The sequence below is a fragment of the Archocentrus centrarchus genome, chromosome 23 (assembly GCF_007364275.1).
Source record: "Archocentrus centrarchus isolate MPI-CPG fArcCen1 chromosome 23, fArcCen1, whole genome shotgun sequence".
Taxonomy (NCBI): Eukaryota; Metazoa; Chordata; class Actinopteri; order Cichliformes; family Cichlidae; genus Archocentrus; species Archocentrus centrarchus.
The window spans coordinates 5,435,388-5,455,816 of record NC_044368.1 but is presented as its reverse complement, the minus strand read 5'-3'; the positions used below and the strand labels follow the sequence as shown (position 1 = coordinate 5,455,816).

At 42.7% G+C, this 20,429-nt stretch overlaps 1 protein-coding gene across 1 annotated transcript in view; it reads right to left on the bottom strand.

The window, feature by feature from the left end:
• The window catches only part of celf2 (cugbp, Elav-like family member 2), a 217,608-nt gene extending 199,032 nt beyond the window's left edge, over nt 1-18,576 (bottom strand). The window contains exon 1 of the mRNA XM_030719968.1: nt 18,399-18,576. The gene's annotated coding sequence lies outside the window, so the exon portion shown is untranslated. The remainder of the gene's footprint in view (nt 1-18,398) is intronic.
• Nucleotides 18,577-20,429: the final 1,853 nt, after the last annotated feature.

The window sequence follows — 20,429 nt, the reverse complement described above, 5'->3', positions numbered from 1 at the left end:
CACAAGCTCGGGAGAGTGAGGTTGTAAACGTCAACGTATTGATTTATAGGCGCTCTTGGTGCAACGATGGCATGTTTAACAGTAAACTGTAGATTTATGATGCTGTTAAATATGCCTGGGCGGATGTGAACATTTGAGACTTAACACCTGCCATTGCAGGCCTGCTTGAAGACAGAGAGGTCACGTATAGACCTGGCACATTCAATGCTTTAGTCATAACATTATATCTAAAAAATGGAAGGCTGCCAAATAGTGGAAACCTCACAGATGGTCAGAAACGGAGCAGCCGCATCTTTAGGAATCTGTCTTATATAAGACATGAGATACAGTATACTTTAGCATGAGCACATGCAGCACCAATACTTGCAGTTATTGGAAGTCATCACTGACTTATACCCATTTTTTTGATGCAGTGTTCACTTTACTGATCCTCCTCTTCTATACATACTATAGACAGTGCTGAGACTCCTATTGGACAAAGTAAATGATAGATGCAAAATTTTTTTAAAAGAGCTTGCATATCAGCACAATTCAGACAGCATATGTGCTGACACTGATATATCCATGAAAGGCCAATATCAACACTCTGATATATTAGCTAGGCTACATTTGAAAAGAAAGTGTTTTATGGTTTTACAGAGTCTAACATTTTGCTCAGGCATACAAAACAGCAGAGTTTTAAGTTTTGCACATGAATGAATTTATTGGTTGAACTGTTATGCACACAGACTTGTGCATTCCATTGCAGAACCAGGTATTGTGTAAGGCTGTAAGTACATGTTTTGTATTCACGATTCAGTCGTGCTTCACATCCATCCAAGCCTAAAGAAGAAATCTTGCTGTTACCTCATAGCATTGTCAAGACAAATTAACTTCTCTATTTCCAGGGCATTCGGGGTTACTCCTGTAACCCCGAATGCCTTCATCCGTTTATTCTGATGCTCGGTCTGTTTAACATCTGTAACTCTCAGCAACACTTCCATCCCAGCTGCTGCAGACTCGGGTTTAGAGACTGCCGTGGATCAAATGTGGAAGTGGAGCGTGAATGGTGGAGAGCTTGAGGGTAAAGTCCTAAGTGCCTGTACCGCTCCTCTAAGTCTCATTCTCCTACTGCTACAGTCATTTTGAGCCGATCAACCTGTGAAAGAGTGTGAAATAGTGGCCCTGGGATCTCATCCATCAAATCTACCTGGAAGACCACGGCAGGACGGAGAAAAGGAACCACGTTCAAAAACTGCAACAGTACAAACAATGAAAGAGCCAGATTTGTATCTTTGTTAAGATGCTATCAAGATACAGATGCCCATCATGGATCACATTACAGGATACCAATTCAGGCTGACAGATCACTGCAGAGTGCTGCCATCAGCGTGAGTCTGTTTGTGAAATTAATGGCGATAAGCTTGACAACAAGGCCTAAAATTGGTTCATGTCATGTTTCTCTGTTTAATACTGCTGCATTGGGCTCATAGTGCTAGCCTCCTCCACAGCCCTCTCCATCCCGAAGAGCTTTAATCTCCCAGTGGGCCTCTGGGCAACCCATCCAGCACATTTGCATATATCTGCATATTTCCCATTAGGCTCCACTTGTTGCCTTTTCATGGAAAACTCGGATATGGTGATGATCATCCTCAACAGTAATGGTGGTGTCCTTCTTTGCCTCTTTCTTTCTTCTTTTTCTCTCTAACATTTTTTACACTCCCTCTTGATCCCTTGTTTCCACTCTCTCTCCCTCCCTCTCTGTCTGCCTCTCTGTCATCACTGTGATCAGAGTGCAGTATGGAGGTCTGATCCGGAGACAAAGGGAGAAGCTCTCAGTTAAATCAGCAGCGCTAGCTATAGTAAACCATCTGGGGCCAATGACAGGCTCTGGCCTGAGAGAACACAATAACAAGACAGACGAAATGAATTCAGAGCACAATGACCACGACTGAACCACACTAATTAGATTAATATGTGATCAACTATTCAATTAGGCCCATTCAGCTGCAGAGCTCAAGAGGTATGGCTACATGCAAATGAGATGAGTGAGCACAAATTGAGGAATGAATTGATAAAGTGTGTTAACAACGCCTAGACATACAATGAGTTATTCATTCATGTCTACATACGGGGAAGCGGATCATTAGTTTACAATGCAGACATGATCACTACATGTCCTTTTACAACTGTCAGTAAGCAGAATGGGAGGACATCACTTTAAAAGGCCATTTGTGGATGAGCAGCTTCTGCGGTGGAGCTGAGTTAAATAAACTTCACGCTGAGTTTCAAATACTTTATCTCGTTAATGGCGTGCTTAATGTTCAACCAATCTTTAATTTTCTTCAGAGTATCTGGATTCATCAGATTTCTGCCGCACAGGCAGAGTCTGCAGTGAGTGTTGAGGGTTATGAAGAGCACTACAATGATCAGGAGCTTTCATCAGGCTTGTTCCAGTATTTCCACCAACACCCTGTCATCAACTCGTGCTTTGCCCTTTCATTTGGTAGACCATCTCTGGCCTTAACCATTTAGCCCTTTTCAGAGTCACTCAGGTCATTTTTGCTGGTTAATTTCTCTACAGTGCAACAAGCTGATTTTATGAACTGACTATCTCGCTAATCACATGCTGCTACATAATTAGCCTCTAATAGATCTCTGTTAGAAGAGAACATTATTCCTTAGTTGTGTGCCAGTGTCAGCAGACACAACTAAAGCTGACTAGTGATGGCTCATTAAGTACTGATAGTAAATACGTCAACCTAATTTCAAGACAAAAACGCTTCTTTTGGCCATCACTTTGTGATTTCGATTTCGTGCGTCTGTTTCATCCCAGTCAGATTACTGCAATCTATTATTTTTCTTACCTCAATCAACTAAAACATCAGCAGGCGCGAGCAACAGGTGAGAACACGGTTTTAAAAATCTATTTAAGAATTAAAATTTTAAACATGCAAGTTTTCCACTTGAGAACATTTAGCCGACCTTCTGACTCCCCACAAACTTAAATGCAACAGAAACCTTCTTGCAGGTCGCTCCTCATTAAAGTCTTTATCTATTGCGTTCATCCCTTCATCAGGCGTGAATCTAACTGTATAATGACCTGCTAGAATTGGTGCTTGTCTTTTAATTGCATATGAAATGCTTTTTTTTTTTTTTTTTTTTTTTGCTTGTTCTGAAAAGCTCCATATTGCATGCGGTGACTAGACTTAACCTGGGGTAAATATGAAAATATGCTTGTCTTATTTATGTGAAGCTGACATTTTAAGCATATGCAAAAATGCCATGACATAAGTGATTTATATTCAAAGCAAGAGTAGCTCAAAGTCATATTTAGCACCACCTGTTGGCGTTCTGTTTTCTGATTAAAACATGATTGTAAATGCTTTATTAGCTTACTATAACAGGATGAGTGCCACGCTATCAAAAGGAAAGCACACTAAAGAAGGTGCCATTTACCAAAAAAACCCCAGCATCACCTTTCCCTCGCTGCTTAATTTTCTGTGGGACGCTAATCAAGCGCCTGTCTCTGCTCATGAATTTAGAGGGAAACCTCGAGCATTTAAATGTGCATTTAATTGCGTTGGTTCTGGAAGCGTCGTTAAGTAAGAGCTGGGAAATACATTTCTTAATGCGACTTAGTGATGCCCAGCAAATCAAAGACCATCAAGCGAATTAATGAGGGTGAGCGGTGAGCACATTAAGAGCAGAGACGGAGCGCTTCCATAAACAAATACATATCTCTCAACTAGACAGCAGGGACAGAGGGATAATGTGGGAGACGTAATAAATAGACTTCCCTGTCCATAGGCACGGCATGCTATCCATTCCAGCACAATGTTCCCCACTTTAATTGAGTAAATGCACACATGTAGACACATACACCTTTTCTTCTGCTGTTTTTAAAAGGCTGACAGATGCTTCTTCAGCAGCAGTCCTTTGCTCCTCAATAGAGCTGAAAAAGCTTCTAAAGAAGAAGAAGAGAAGAGCGGGCAGGAGGTGGGGGGGGAAGCAGCAGTGGTGGGGACGAGCCAGAGATGAAAAGAGAACCAGAAATATGAAACCTTCCTGGTTATTAAAAGCTGTCTTGCGAGGGCAGCGCTCCTGTCGTTAAGTACTCTTTCAATTATTAACGGGGCCGCCGCTTTCATCCGCTGGTTGGCGAATGCCAATACAGCTCCAACACACACTTTCACTGCCTGCTTTCTTCTCTTTCTACTTGGCAACAGGCAAACACACACACACAACACACACACACACACACACACACACACACACACACACACACACACACCATCAGGTATTCAGCGGTAATTGTTGCAGAGCTGGTGAGAGGACAGGTCAGGCGGTGAGAATGATTATATAAAACTGGATGTTTGAGACTGTCTGAGAGCTCTACAGCATGAACAGATGGCCGCAGACAAAGAAAATAACTTTATCATCAAGACGAAATTCAGAAATTACACTCACTGAATTATTTTTCAACCTGAGTGAGCCGGCCTCTGGGGGGAGCTGCAGGTATACACTGGTGGCCAACCAGCACTCAGGTCAGGCCCAATTTGGGGTATTTTTCTAAACTGTCAAGTGCCCGTCAAGCTTTGGCAATAAAGGAGAGGAGATAAGGAGAGAGATTTGAGATAGTTGGGATTGAGCTGTGGGCAATAAGAGAGGAACAGGAAGCTTTTAGGGTGTTATCCAGGCTCTCTGTTTGCAGCTCCAAATGTTCCCGTGCTTCTGATGAGACGGACTCATATGACAGATTACCAGCACAAATGCTGCTCGAGGGAAAGCTGGCACAGGGAGAGAGCCAAACACAACACCAAAAGATATACAACTGTGTGCTCGCTAGAGTACGGTGAAAGAGACCACAGAATGCTAGAAAGATTTTCACGCCTGATGAAGGGATGAACGCAATAAGGCGTTTTGTGGGAAAGCGGGACATCGCTCACACAGCCACGCATTCGCAGCAATATAATCGAAGATATTAGTAAGTTTAAGGATCTGAGGTGGTCCAACAGGAAATCTCTTTCCAAAATTTTATACCAAAGTATAGTTATGATACAGGCCTTTATTTATTATAACAGAACTTCTTCTTTATCATGACTAGATTTATCTTATTTTATTTTCAGCTGACCAGAGTTATATATCTTAAACAAACAAGTCATTTTATTTTCATTATTTTTGCAGCTAAAGGTAAATGTTTCATACAGTTATGAAGTAGAGGACCTGCATTAGGGCTCAGTGTAAAAAAGGATTATTTTGAGACGTATATCACACAAAGGCATATGGAGCTGGAAATAAGTAGAACAGGGTCTCTTTAACAACTTGCGTTCAAATCAAGGTGAAATATTTGCACTGCACATTTACCAACTTGTTTTTAAAGGATAATCTTTTGGGATTCGGTTACAGACAGACAGGATTAAACACGATGGAAATGTTTTTGCAGTGTGTTTTGTATGATTATTCCTTCAGTCAGAAGAAATGGGGGGGTAGGTGTTATTGCTGTTCTGTGGGTCTATTTTGGACTCTGTTTTGAAGTGAGGCCCAGTCATTTTGCCTATTGAAAGTTAGCAGAGTAGGGAATGTTGGACTGATGGGGGTGGGAGTGCAGCTTATCGACCATGGCCGGGTGCGTTTCTACTCTGGAGATGGGACACGGGGCGCTGGGGCGTGCTGACGAACATCCCCCGGGACTCCTGTCCAATTACAGCTCAAAATGAGCCAGGAGAGCGCCGAGATTGGGCTGGGCGCACCAAGGTGATGATGGAAGGAAGGAGGGGGCTGAGAGATGGAAAGTAAGGGGGCCAAGGATATGAGTAGCACTTGAAATTAATGGAGCAGGATGGAACAGGGCTACCAAGAGCGAGCACAGGGCCCGCTGATGACATTAACTCCACCCTCAAGCAGCCATTAGGGGGCGAGAGGTTCCAGTAATCTCAGGATTCATTGGCTCAGAAGGTTCCCCAGATTTGATCACTGCTTCTGGGCTGAGCTGGTGTCACGAGTGGCCTCAACATCAACCACCAGCGAGTTAACTGTGCATGACACTATTAGCAAGAGCCAGACACCCCTGAAACCATGATCATATAACTAAACTGGGAATTTTTGGTTGCAATCCAGATTTCATTCTGAAGCACATCCCATAAAAAGTGACAAATTGAAAAATTTCAGCAAAGATTTTAATAGAAGCTGGCGTTCAGAGGGCTTTCACTGGAAATGTCATATTTGGACGACTCTGCTCCGAGAGCTATTAAGCAGAAATGTGTTCGACTATAAAAGAGCTCTTCTGTGTGTGATTGCCATTTAATAGCCGGCCATACGTTCATGCTCCAGTCTTGCTTTAATGTTGCAGCGCACTGGGGGACTGTCAGCAAGTGAGGGGGGGGGAGAACCCAAGGCCTCGAAACATCTCATCCAAATTACCGTCATCTTCCAAAGCGCAGTGTCGAGGGGAGGAGATGAAATGCTGTCATAATGTTGCTGTGCTGGAGCTCATTGCCTGCACATTCAGCGTGCATGGCCACAAGATATGACACAGACAAGACTAATAGCAGCAGGAGAATTACAACAATAAATCTAGTTTTGATTACATATTCAGTGCTGATTTGATTAACATTTAAATAACGCCCTGATTTGATATTAATTCTAATTCATGATGCCAACATTGCTTTTCAAAGGCTTCCTCAATGGTAAAAGATATCAGCCAGTATCGCTTGCAATCCAAAAATAACCCGCTATCAGTTATATCCTCTCAGTAACAAAGTGGCACAGACAAGTGCTCTCTGTTTGACACACAAAGAAAACATGACTGTCACAGAGCTGAGGGAGGGAGGCGGGGGGGTGGGAGGAAGGGAGAGGTAGAGAAGCACATTTAAAGTTTTGCCAGGAGTCAGCGGTGCTTTTAATACATACAGTCACATCAATGGCACATTAAGAAAGTGTAACCACGGCAACAGACACTGGGATTATGTCAAACACAAGCGCACAAAAGACCTAAAGATGCTTTCTTTAAAACAGTGGCAAACGGTTAGAGAAGAAAAGATGAGGACAAAAAGCAGTAAGTGAAGATAATTAAAACAAAAAAAACCCAACATAACTATAGTCAAGGCTGAAAGGGTAAAATTTCACCTCTTGCTGATTTCATGGGTGGCTGCATTAATCACAGTGGGAGGACATAAATATCAGGACACACCTACATTCAAAAATCAAGGCTGAACAATGCAAATCCTCAGATTTATTCATTAAAACTGGACATTTGGGATATGGTTGGTGTTAGGGGTATATTGGTTATCATTAAATTGAATAAATTAGCCGATCTGATGGATGCTACTGTAACATAATCCATTAGTTCCTGAAGTCCCATTTTGAAACCTCTGGATTTAGAATTTCACTGCTGACATCTTGGTTTAGAAAAAATCAGAAGTGACTGAGTTGTTCATTAGATCAGCCAATGAACATGCCATGTATAACTCATTCAACCTAGCTACATCAATTTAACGGCCGAGCTAACATTAGCTAGCAACTCGTGTTTAAAACCAAGTAGTCTAAGGTTAGCTTACCTGCTAAAATAGACAAATTGCTAGATTTGCAATATTAACGTTAAAGTTGCTACGTTCTTCCAGAAATTTACTAAATTTCTGCATAGATAGAGAATATCTTATCTTACTATTGTTGCCTGAAAAATTGGACTTAATTTCTAAGCTAGCAGCATTGCAAAAGTGAGGGAAGGTGCTCGAAAGCAAGAAAAAGTTAGGCCACTCATAAATTAGTCCACAGGCTGTTAGAGGCGTAAGTAAATGTGCAAAGGTCTAATTTTTCTATGTATTTCTCATGTGTTGGCAATATAAATGTGTTTAATACACAAAAAATACTGCACAGTTGATTTTTAGATGACAAAACCCATGTAGCCACAATATATCTGACATAAATTCTACAGGAAAAAGTGACATTTCTACTTTCTTCTTCATATGCATTTCTCTCTTATACACACAGATGCACACAGTACAAGATGTAATATAATGACCAGGATGGCTCTGGGGCTCTTTCTTCAGTCATCTGACTGGGAGAATAACATGAGGCAACAGTTCATACCCATAAAAACACTGTTTCTGCAGCTGCAGTAACAGCGTCTATCTTCCTTTATCTCTCCTCCTCTTTACCACTAGCTCGCCACCCTCACACCCTCATGACATTTCCATCTCCATCCAATTTTTTGGTCTTCAAGAGGCAAATTCATCCAGGTCAAGCATAAGTAAGGCAGCTCGGTGCTCAGCACCAGGCTGCTTTAAAACTTTGTTGCAGTGAAGTGAGTCAGTATTCTTCACTGAGTAGTGTCGTGGGTGGACAACATAAGAAGAACAGAGAGGTTCAGCTTCAGCTGTGTGGTTAGGCTTATTTTTAAAGCTGCAGTTCATAGCTTTGGGGTGTTTCTAATATTTGCCCCCCACCCCACCACACACACACACACACACACACAGCCAGTGAACTGAGGTTAAAGTTGCTGTAATGTCTCATTAAGGTCCATTAAATAATCAATGAGTTACCACAGGGACAATTGACTGTTAACGATAGCAATGCTATGTCCCTATAAGCTAGCCAATAATAGCACAACTCCAACAGAAACGTTTCACAATGCAAAGTGTTGTAATATGAATGCACACTTCCTTTTTCAGTTGATGATTGCAAATGTCTTGAAACTCCAACAGTAAGTTTTGAAAGCCTAAAATCTCCATTCTTGAAACACATGGAGAATTTGATCAAACTGAGTACGGGGAAACAGAACCGCATCGATGCGCCATGAAATTCTGCAGCTGGAACCACAAGTATGTTGAACTGATATCCCAAATCAAAGTGGCACTTCTGTCTACAGTTGGATAATCATACCTAACATAAGCTTTTTATCATCACATGACACAACAGATCACTCCGTTATGATTGCATGGCAAAGTGCTTTAAATGATTTCTAAAATAAAATAATGGGATTAATGATGCATCTAGTAATTTCTTAAAATCGGAGTTAGGTATAACACTGTTTTCACTTTCATTTATTTTGACCATTCTACACAAGAGATTTACAATTATCGCAGCAATAACAAGGACTCTTGTGATTAATATAAACATAAACCAATCAGCCACGACATTAAAATGCCTGACAAGTGTAGTGAAGAACATCATTAATTTCTTTATAACAGGGTACAGTTTTTCTTGGATCCTGGCATTCAAGTGATATTCCCCAATGGCAGCTGCCACCCCGAAGCAGGACAGTGTACCCAACTGCACCCAGCTACTCGAAAACCTCTCTAGGAACCCAACAAATAGCCCAAAGCATTGGTGTAGAGGCCCCACCCCACAACTCTAAGGACCCAATCTCTAGATCCTCTTCCAGTCAGCTGGTAGCCACACAACTGATAAATGAGCCACTGAGTGTGAAGAATGAATGAAGCGGCTGATGCAGATCCGGGTTGAATGCTCTGCCTAAATTGGAGGTCTTCCTGAGGGACCCGTTCTAAAGCAGAGTCAATGATAAGTCGAACTGGGGGGGGAAAAAAAAAGCACAACTTGACCACAGAATAATAAGACCCTGATATTAATGTATACATTGTTAGCAATTTGTGCTTATTCATTTGGGGCAATACAAAAGGGCTCTACCCGACCTGAACATAATTTGGGTGCAGTTCAACTGGGATTCCGGTTTACATAGCAGGAAAGGGTTGATATAAAGAATTCTAATGTCCTATGTCTAAAATGTGGAATCTAAAGCTTTTCCTACTACTGGGCAAATGTGAGGGTGCTTCTGTGCTTTCTGCAGCTAAATGCATATGCCAACGCATTTCATGGCCTCAAATTCTGGCCTGCACATAAATGTCTGTGCAGCTCCTTGGGCATTTCGACAAGGACCCCTGCAGACAGAAGAGATGTGGAAACCTTGAACTGGCCTTAAATATTTGTGCAAGCAGTTAAATTAAAAAGCACTGAAACCATGAAAGTAATCACACAAAGCATGAGCGTCAAGCAAGATGCATTTTTTTGCAAAGCCAAAATTGCCATTATCATTCCAGTTGATGTATATTAGTACATTTACACTGGTTTAAGCTCTTGACATCTATGGGCAGCCTGCCTGGGGTTAGGGCTGCTTTTGTTTTAGCCACATGCTAAATATGCAGATTTGTGGTCTTACATTTTCTGTTTCCATTTGGATTTTCCAAAACAGGCAAAACTTCTATAAAAAGGGGTGGACAATAACCAGAACCATTCCCTACCCCTAACTGGTAACCCCTAGTTGGGTTACCAGTGACCTGGTGGATGTTAAGCAGTTAAAGACGCAAAACTCAAACAAGCTTAGAATTTTTCAGAAGGTTCGGCACCAGCTGGTAAATGGAGCGCTTCTTTCTCTTGTTGTTACGTCATGCAAGATTCCCGCTATACGGACTCCACCCTGCAGTGCTGTTCCCTTTTCAACAGCACGTATGCCTGTGCGTGTGAGATGCATTCAGTGGCACAGGCTGAATGTAAAACCCGTAAACGCCCAGTATCTTTGTCTCCTTATTATAACCAAGTCCTGTGTCACCCTATCCGTGTCTGGATTTAAGTGACAACTATGGAAACAGAAGAGGAAAACAAGTTTTTCTCTACCTCCATCCTGATTCGATGATTATTCAACAAACCCTGCTTATCTAAGGGCAAATTTGGCAGCTGTGTGCCTTCATAACCTAAACAGTTTCAGTTGACGGTGATCATGACTGTGATTAAAGATGCCTGTCGAACCTCTGCAGTCAATCAAATGACTTCCTGTTCTGTTCAGCCAGTTTTTTATTAATAAAAACAAACAAAACAAAAGCATCCCTCGTCTCCATTTCCATTTATTTTTTTTCCCCTCTCTGGAGCTTTCTCTGCTTTTAATTCCCCCCCCCGCTCCTCCCTTTTGCAACACTCCAGGTCACCATCTGCATGGCAACACTCGCAGCGTGACACTTCCATAACCCAGGAGGAGGAAAAGAAGCACAGAGCGTGGACCTCTCTCTCTCTCTTTCTATTCATAGGCCACCCGTAATTCATTAGCTCTCCCTCTCATCCTCTCTATATTTTCTCTCTGCAGTGTGACCGATGCAGGCTTCTGAAAGCTTGTTCGGATATTTTCTGGAATGAAACTGCTGACAGTCATTTTTTTTTTTTTGTCCAGCTATATAGCGTATTTAAATTTGACCTTTTCCATACTAAACGTCATAAAAGGCAGGTTTTTTTTTTTGATAATGTGGGGCAATAAAATGTCTCTTTGGGAACAGCGTGGCGCACTGCATCTCATGCTAACCATTATGTAACCATTATGCTGATATCTGCCACCTTTATCGGTTTGTCATCGACTTTTAAAAGTAAATTTTTCAAATAAATGCCAAAGTAAATTGAGAACATATCCATCTACAAGAAGAATAATGATTTCCTTTACAGATAGCCTCTGGTGCTGCACAGTTTCAGTCTGACCTATTGGCGTGACCCTTGCAAAACCAAGTTCACACTATGCTCGGTCAGTTTTGTTTTCGGCCTCTGGTTATGCGTAGTCTGTATTTTTTTGCTTCGCTTCAAGCATCCATCAGTCACACACACACAAAGAGATTATCTCCTTTTTTCCTGATTTCCACCAGGCAGAGTGCCAATGTTTTTCTTTCCTTCACTGACTCTCACCTCTCAGCCCTCCTCCTCCTCCTCTTTTTCTCCCATCCTCCCTCTCTCCTCTTCCAGCTTAGCTCTTCCTTTTGGTTGTGCGGAAAAGCTATTTATTTATTCAGACAAGATCTATTTTTTCCCTCTCACCCCCCCCCTCCTGCAGTCCTCCTCTCTTTCTTTCACTCCCTGATCATCTTCCTTTTTCCCCCCCTGGTTATGTATTTGTAGAGTATCACATTGAGGGGGAGAAGAAGGTGGGAAAAAAAGAAGAAGCAAGCTGGTGAAATCTGCCATGGAGGTGGAAGAGAAATAAAAAAAGAGGATAAAAAGGAAGGATGTAAAAAGAAAAGGTGGAGGAGAGAGAGTGTACTCTCTGTACTTCCTGTGTCTCTTAAGCCATACGGAATAGAGACAGTTGTGTGTCAGTGGGGAAAACACTCACACAGGTTTAAAGCTTCTTTATGGGCCCAGCCGCGGTGCACATGGTAGCAGTACCTTTGAGAATAAGACTATAACAAAGTACAGCAGTAAAATACAGCCAGAGGGAATGATTAGTGTATGTGTGTAGAGAGAGAGAGAGAGAGAAAAAAGAGAGGCAGAGAGAAAGCCGTGCTCCAGGTGGTGCATTATTAAACAGATTTGTCACTTAGGGCCAGCGGTGTTAAGTGTGTGTGTGTGTGTGTGTGTGTGTGTGTGTGAGTGCGTGTGTGTGCACGCACGAGCAGAGACAAATGTATAGGCTGCAAAGAGCAGATAAAGTAGAGATATAAACATAAATGAACAAAAAAAAAAAAGCTAATTGGCCTTGAAAAAATAAAAAAAAAGAAAACAACACGGCCGAGAGACAAAAAATAAAGAATCATCAAAGAAAAAGAAACAGCTGGATTTCATGAAATGGACAGAAATGAAGAATAAAAAGAATGAAAAACAACAACACAAGAAAATGACACAAGACGATAAAAACGAAGAAAGAAAGAAAGAAAGAAGAAAGAAAGAAAGAAAGAAAGAAAGAAAGAAAGAAAGAAAGAAGAAAGAAGAAAGATTTTGCATTTGTTAGACATATTTGATTTACACATGCACATTACCACATACTCAGTGATTAATATGGTGCCTATATAACGAACACACACACACAGACACACTTGTCTATCGCTTAGAGAACCTTACACTGATTTAAATCAACTCATCCCAGGCCTAACTCCCTCCTGACAAACCCAAACCTCACCCTTGCCACGGTTTCACACTAAAATTTAAGCAGTTATACGACTGTGCGTATGTGTGTCCCCACAACATGAGTAATACAAGAACAAACACACGCAGTCATGTGAGGTGTGTGTTACAGTTGTGTTTTAAATCCCTGCAGCTGCGGTTGACTAAGCTGATCTTTGTTGCAGGGGGGAAAAAAAGGAAGAAAAAAAAAAGCAGCTACTGCATATGCTGTGACAGGCAACAACACTTGTTTTAGTCAAAAATAACATTAAAGAGACAGACGATGTCCTCTGTGTGTGTGTGTGTGTGTGTGTGTGTGTGTGTGTGTGTGTGTGAGACAGAGAGCCTGCGGTAGGTAATCTTACTTTTGGAAGAAATCAAACAAAACCAATGCTGAAGCCGACAAGAACCGCAGAAGGACGGGACAGGAACAGAGAGTCCACGGAAACACAAACACTCACACACACAGACACACAAGACACACACATACACACAGTGTAGCCTGTGAGCACGCTGTTCAAAAGGCTGAGAATGATGCAGGATTGCAACTGAAATATAAACTTATGAAGGCCAAATAGTGCCCAGGTTTTCGACTTTGATGGCAGGAGGAGACGCGGGAACGACTCGCGTACATTATAGAAGTTGTGCTTTTTATATTTTATCCCTCCATGTCCTCTGATATGTTTACATAGATACTGTGATTCAACAACAAATACACTGAAGCTTCACATTCAGCATTTAGCTGCTTAAATTTTAGGACTTCCTGCTCATGTTTGTGATTTTCTTATTTAACTGCCAAACCTAATGAAATCTGCTTACTATAACTAATAGCTAATATATATATATATATAATATATATATATATATATATATATATATATATATATATATATGTACTGTAATATTCTTAAGGATCATAGATCTCTGCACCAATGAAAATCCCATATTGAAAGCTGTTTATAATATACCTTCATATTAAGGTAGCAAAGAAACTCTAGGATCCAACTGTTAATAAAATGCTGCCTTCTTCATAACATACACCTGTCCTGGAGGAGCCTCCGTCCTTTTCCATCCTCTCCTAATTTCTAGTCTTTCCTGCTCCTCAGTAGCTTTTCCAGTACCCTTCTCTCCCTCTGTCATTTTCCCTCTGTCTCTTTTGTGTTTTGTGACGCACTCTTTTTTTCCTCAGCTATATAATTATCTCTCGCTGATTCCAGGGGCTGGTTCGGAGAAACTCAGCCCTCCCTTTCGTTCTTCTTCAGCCCGCCCGTACGCCTCCGTCACTCAGACGCTGAGTGCTGTATTGTTCTTCTCCTCTACAAAGGTTTGACAGACAGCTGTGAGACAGGGAGAGTGAATTCTGAGTCTGCCCCGCATCCCACCGACCCTCCCTTCTGCTGCCATCACTTTCATTTAAACTTGTCACTTTTTCCTCACATCAGTGTGATGGATAAAGCTCTGGTTGGAGTGCATCGTTTGGCACACACACAAAAAGAATCCTAGATGGCCGTTTTAATGAAATGCCACTGAGTCAATGCACAGTGCATTTTAAAAAACAAAAGCTGACGAAACTTTTTTTTTTGCCCTTTTTTGTTAATATAACCCATCCCACACCTGACTTCTATCCCTCCAGCAACAACTGAGGAGCTGCAAAGCTCGCTGTAACCTTTCTAGGTCTTTCCTCTGAGCTGATCTTTCTCAAAAACCGAGGAGAACGCCTTGAAGACAGCTTGTTAGGATTCCACACGAGCGAATCCGTGTCATTATTCAACATGCATCAAATGCAACCGTAAACACTGGGGTTTGGGGAGCAAATCAGAGCAGAAGCTTTCCTGATCTCAATGGAAAAATATCAAAGACGATTAAATAAGCCAACAAACGCCGCGATGGAAAGATAGCGAGGGAGATGGTTGGAAGGAGCTCAGCCAGATTTTGTATTTTGATTCAGATTCCAACATCAGCAAATTAGCTGTGTATGAGTCTCATGATGAAGTGACGCCTGCTTCAGTGAGCATAATGACTTCAGCGTCCCGTGACGTGCTTTTTTCCATCACAAAAGGATGAGATTCCGAGGTAAAACACTGGAAACTTGCTCAGATTTGAAGATAAAACTCTGTCGATCTGCTGCTCCAGTCTGTAAATATCAGCGAGCGCCTATTTCCAAAACGTTTTCACTCTAACCCCTCAGTTAAAACCAGCGTAATCCCAAACGGTGGAGAGGTCCGGCTTCCAGATAAAGCAGCAATACACACTCTGTGATGCCGCACTCTCGCACACTATCAGAGGGGATTTAAAGATTCAAGCAGTGGTCTTGGTAATTAGGCGGATGGATTTGCGCCTCTCCTCGCAGTCCGGCGGGATATAAAGCGACACATAATGCAAGCAGACAAACTCTTTAAGTGGATTAATTAAAACCAACACTGCGGGGTCAAAGGTCAAGCCCCCTTTCTCTGTCGACCTCCCGTACTCTTTTCCTTTCCTTCCCTGCAGCCTCCCTCGGAGCACACTCGGACTACAGGACCTGCATACGGATTGCAATGACTGAATGAAAATGGACCCTGATGACACGGAGCAGTGAAGGAATGAGAAATTTTCTGGGTTTTTTTTAAGGCTCAGACATGAAGACTCATCTTCACACTGGTGCTGAGTATACATACATGCTCCCAAACTTAACCTTCAGTTTGGCCGGTTTATCTCTGACCTCCTGTCTCTGAATATGCAGCAATATTTCATCCGCATGGTAATAGAATAAAACCTGAGCTCCCCACTCTCCCCACCCTAATTGAATACAGAACACACCTCGTCTTTGACATGTGCGTGCGCGTGTGTCTGGGTGTGTGTATGTGTGGTAGCTGGATGTAATCAGATGGAATTAATATGCATGCTGTTTCTCATTATGGAATAACTCAACTGCACTTCAGATATGTGACGTGCACTGTGAGAGGCATGGGCTGATTTTCTAACATCCATCTGCGGTGCCTGAGCAGGAACAGGAGAGTGTGTGTGTGTGTGTGTGTGTGTGTGTGTGTGTGTGTGTGTGTGAGAAAAATGACACTGTGTATAAGATAGCAGAGATATTGAATTGAGAAGTGCAGACACGCCCTGCTGATGATCACGTGTGAACACACATTTGTCACTTGCATTAACTTCATATTGCATTTAAACTAAATCAGATTCCACAGCAGCTGCATTAATCAGCCAATTCTGCTAATATGCATATCATGCTGCCTAATTGTGTTCCAGCAGTGAGATCTTTCTCATCTGTTTGGGTAGTCTGCTATAAAATGCCCCCCCCCCCCCCAATCTTTGTAATGATTTCAGCTTCTTAATTTGAACCGAGGATCGCTCGGTCATCACTGTCACTCAGAAATTTAGGTCTCAGCCGCATGCTGAATTTTAGAAAATGATATCCAAGTAAGCGCTCCTCGTCGCTTCCCTTGTTCATGTGGCATAGCGACAAAAATCTCTCTCACACACACACACACACACACGTCGTCTTCATACTGCTATGGTTGTGATATGAAGTGTGTGTGTGTGTGTGTCTGAGCGTGATGGAGGTGAGTCTCATTAGGGAGAAAAACAACGGCGAGAACGCTACCGAGGTGCTTCATTATCGTAGATGATTGAGAAGTGCTTGCTTGCGTGTGTGTGTGTGCTTGTGTGTGTGTGTGCGCGCATGTGGGTGTCTAAGGGACTGGTGGAAGTGATTGCGTGTGTGTGTATACGACTGTGACCCCAAGAGAGTGTGCGCGTCGGGCCCGGCAATGAGCTGGTCTTTATTAAGATGCATCGTCTGTGGAGAGAGGGACAGCTGCTCTTACCTCTAATCTGGAAGAACAAAGGTTTAATAAAAGAGGAGACAGAGCCAGAGGGGAGGTAAATACTCCTGTCTCCCCTTGCCGTCCTTCCTCACTTTGTTTCCCTGTCGATCTTTTGCCTGATTCCCTTTCAGCGACGGATCCAACTCCAGCAAAACTAAACTGGTGGAGATCACTGTGCAGAAGTTTGCCCATTTGAAACCCAAATCCTCACCTCCTCACCAGCCTTTGGCTTTCCACCTGTTGAGCCAAGATGGCCGCTGTGAGGCCAATATGTAAATTATTAACTGGTAACTAAAATTAGTAAAAGTGTCATTTTTTTAATGCTGCCGGGAGATGTGTCCCAGTTAAGCAAGTAGACCGAGAGGAGAGGAAGAGTGCGTCCATAGAGAAAGTCTCTGCTGTGGCTATTTCTGAGAGTGTGAGTGTGTGCTTCGGGTCAACTGCATGCCCTATTTCTCAGTCTGAATGGTCATCACCGTCTGTTTGGAAATGACATCATTTAGCCCCCCTCTTTGTCCGTCAGCAGTTCACTGAAATATGCCTGCTCTACATTACTCCACTCATTTTCTATTTTGGATTTGTGGATAATGGTGGTGCTGGACTGGAGGGGTGGGTGAGGGGGAAAAAAATGATAAAAGAGGGGAGAGGCAGCATTAAAAGAATAATTTGAGGGTCTTGAGGGTTCTGTCTCCTCTCCCAGTTTCTAAAATAGAATCTGCGATAGTCCCTGCCGCTACTGCCGACTCTGTCGAGGGAATAATGACTTATTTATCAAATGGCTGAAATATTCAGGGACAAGGCCTTTTAAATTCCTGCATTTAAATTCATAGGCTTTTCTGCTGAGATGCTTAATGACAGTGAATGTATTCATAGTGATTTGCAGGTCGAAGACAGAGCCTAGTGTCCTGCCTATGAGCCTAATAGGTGTTTGACAAAACGGAAAGAGTGCTCAGTTAAGGCAAGGGAAGCAAGAAGTAGTTTCACCTTTGACCTCATGGGAGACTCAGCGAATCAAGTCTGTATCAGGACCGCCTCCATGCAAGAAGTAAACGGCTGTGTTGCTGGAGCAGCGCTGAAAACATGTTTTGCAGCAGTGGAGATAAAATTTAATGTTCTCTAAAGCGCGCTGGAGCAGGCAGGCAATCAGCCATGAGTAAATGTTTCAAGAGAAATTCCTGGAGGGGCGTACTTTTTTTTTTTTTTTTTTCTGGCAGCGCGCGACGCTCCACAGCGTTTGGAGGGACCACATCAGTATGGGGGGGTAGGGGGAGGGGGGAGTTAAGCAGGAGGGAGGGGGTGGGAGGTGGGGGTAATAAATGGGAGTTATTCTTAATTCTAGAATGAAATGGACGAAAGTTTGGAAATGATGGTTGGTGATGAAGCGCCGAGCGGGGCAGCATCGGAGGTTAATGAGATGTACGTGGACACAGCAGCTCGCCTGCGTCAGACTCATGACAGAGCGGAGCAGAACAGCAAGAGGAGCTCAGAAAGTGTAAAGAGCGCTGTACCCGCGGCGCATTAAAGCCAAACGGCGCAAAGCGTGCGTAATTACGCACCGCAGCGCCACCGCCGTGGCTCAGAAGGCGGCGACCTCCCGCCTGCGCTGCGTCCCACCCTTATTTTCTCCAAAAAAGAAAAGAAAAAAAGGGCACCACCGCACTTCTGTCTCTATTTCCCCCCGTTGCTATCATACTGGCGAGGCTGTGGAGAAACTGGCCGGGCGCTTACCTTAACACGTTCCAGCTTTCAGAGGGTCCAGGTCTGAAATTATAGAAACCATGGTCGACTGGCTGAGCAGCACCGGGAGAGGGACGGGTGCGGCAGAAAAAGATCGAAAGAAAAAGCGGGCGCAAAGGCTGTAAACTCCGTCTGCGAATGACAGCGATTGCTCGGATGCAACCCGTCCTGGTTGTTCAGTGGGTGATGAGCGCTGTCACAGCTCTCTCTCTCTCTCTTTCTCTTTCTCTCTCTCTCTCTGTCTCTCCGCCCCTCTTGTACGAAGCCTGCGCTCTTCAGACGCGTCTCCGAGCTTCCTCGGGTCCGTCTTTCGCAGGCCAGGCAGGCATTTGCTGGAAATGCTGGAGATGTACAGTAAAGCAGGATAAATCCTACCTGAGAAACTCATTTATTCATGTTCATCTTCAGACAATACCAAGGAGAAACTGGAGTTTATACACCTCATTTTAACTGTCAAGTGCACTCACCGAAAACTATTTTTTTTTTTATTTTTAGGCTTAAACCTCCTTTGAGGATGAATTTTTATACCAACAACAACGTGTTTCCGCGCAGGTTTAATTGTCTGAATGCTCTGAGGCAAATCTGAGAAAAATTATCTTAATTTTACCTTCCGGTTTTCATGAGAACAATGAGATAAAAATAAGAAAACCCCATAGTTTAAACATGTCTTGATATTCTTGAAATTACTGCACAGGAAACTTATCAAACCTACAGGGCCTTTTCACTCGGTCACGTTTAGCAATTAAAGATTAAAGAAAACAGTGCGTGGGTTGACACGTCAGATTTTTGCAGGTGACACACAATCCACAGAGAAACGTTTGCTGAAATATCGCAGTGACTAACTTTGAGGTATCAACACAACCATGCTCTGCAGGGTTATGTTGATCTCTGCAAACTCTTGTCAGCACCGACTTCCTGTCTGACACCACCACATCCTGTTGATAACTCTTTTTTTTTTCTTTTTTCTTCCCCTCCCCTTGACTTGGCAGCAGATGCGTCATCTCTGGCGAAGAATGACAACGCAGTGGCCAAGCCCCACCTCTTGTGAGCGCCTATCTATTGTTTCATTGGGAAAAAAGAAGAAGACAGAGTCAGAACTGTGTCAGATAATTGTCTGGGACAACAGAACACAGTGAGACTGAAAGTCTCTGCTGAAGCTACTATACCTGTTTTTTTTTTTTTTTTTTTTCCAGGGTTATGATATTTCTCACATAACACTCCCTGTGACAGGAAACTGCTGCCATTTAATTTGAGATAGTTTGAAAAACAAATACACTTTCAATATGAGACATAATTTTGTTTCAGCTTAATCATTATGGGGTTTTTTTTAGTTTTCCAACAAAATGTTGAAACCCTCTGCAATCAGATGAGCTCCATCATCTGAAGTTAAAGCATTTTTTTTTTTCCATTCCTAAAAGTGAGATTGCAAAGTTTCCCTCAATAATAACGAGCTATGAGGTCATTTCCAGAATTCACGTGGAAGCAAACAAAAGAATTGGAGCTTAGAGTCGAGTACACTGCAGGTAAGACATAACAGTAATGCAATGCTACAGCCCGGTGCTCTCAGCATCAGCAGTCATACTGCACTGGCTTTAAATAGACTCAATTGGACATCTGCTTCACAGAGGAAGAGGAGGAGGAGGATGGAGAGAGTTGACAGCATTTCGCTCCTCTTCCTCTGTCTCTATTTCGGTCACATGCTCATATAGAAACTAATACTCACGCGCACACACCAGACAGAGTTTAGTTCTCATTGCATAGTTCTAATTTCTGCATGAAAATCACATTGGCAGGTCAGATTCACCAAAGTCGCTGTTGGTGTTGGCACACCTGTCTGCATGACATTCACGGTTAGGTTAAAATTATTTGCTTTATGACTGACCTCACAGCTTACCTCAAATATGTTTCATTATGACATCATAGCCAAGTGGTTTGGGTGCATGCCATGGGTGCATAAGCAAATCTCTGGCTTAAGGCCTGCATAGTCTCCTACTTCTGAACCTCTCTTTTCAGGGATAAGAA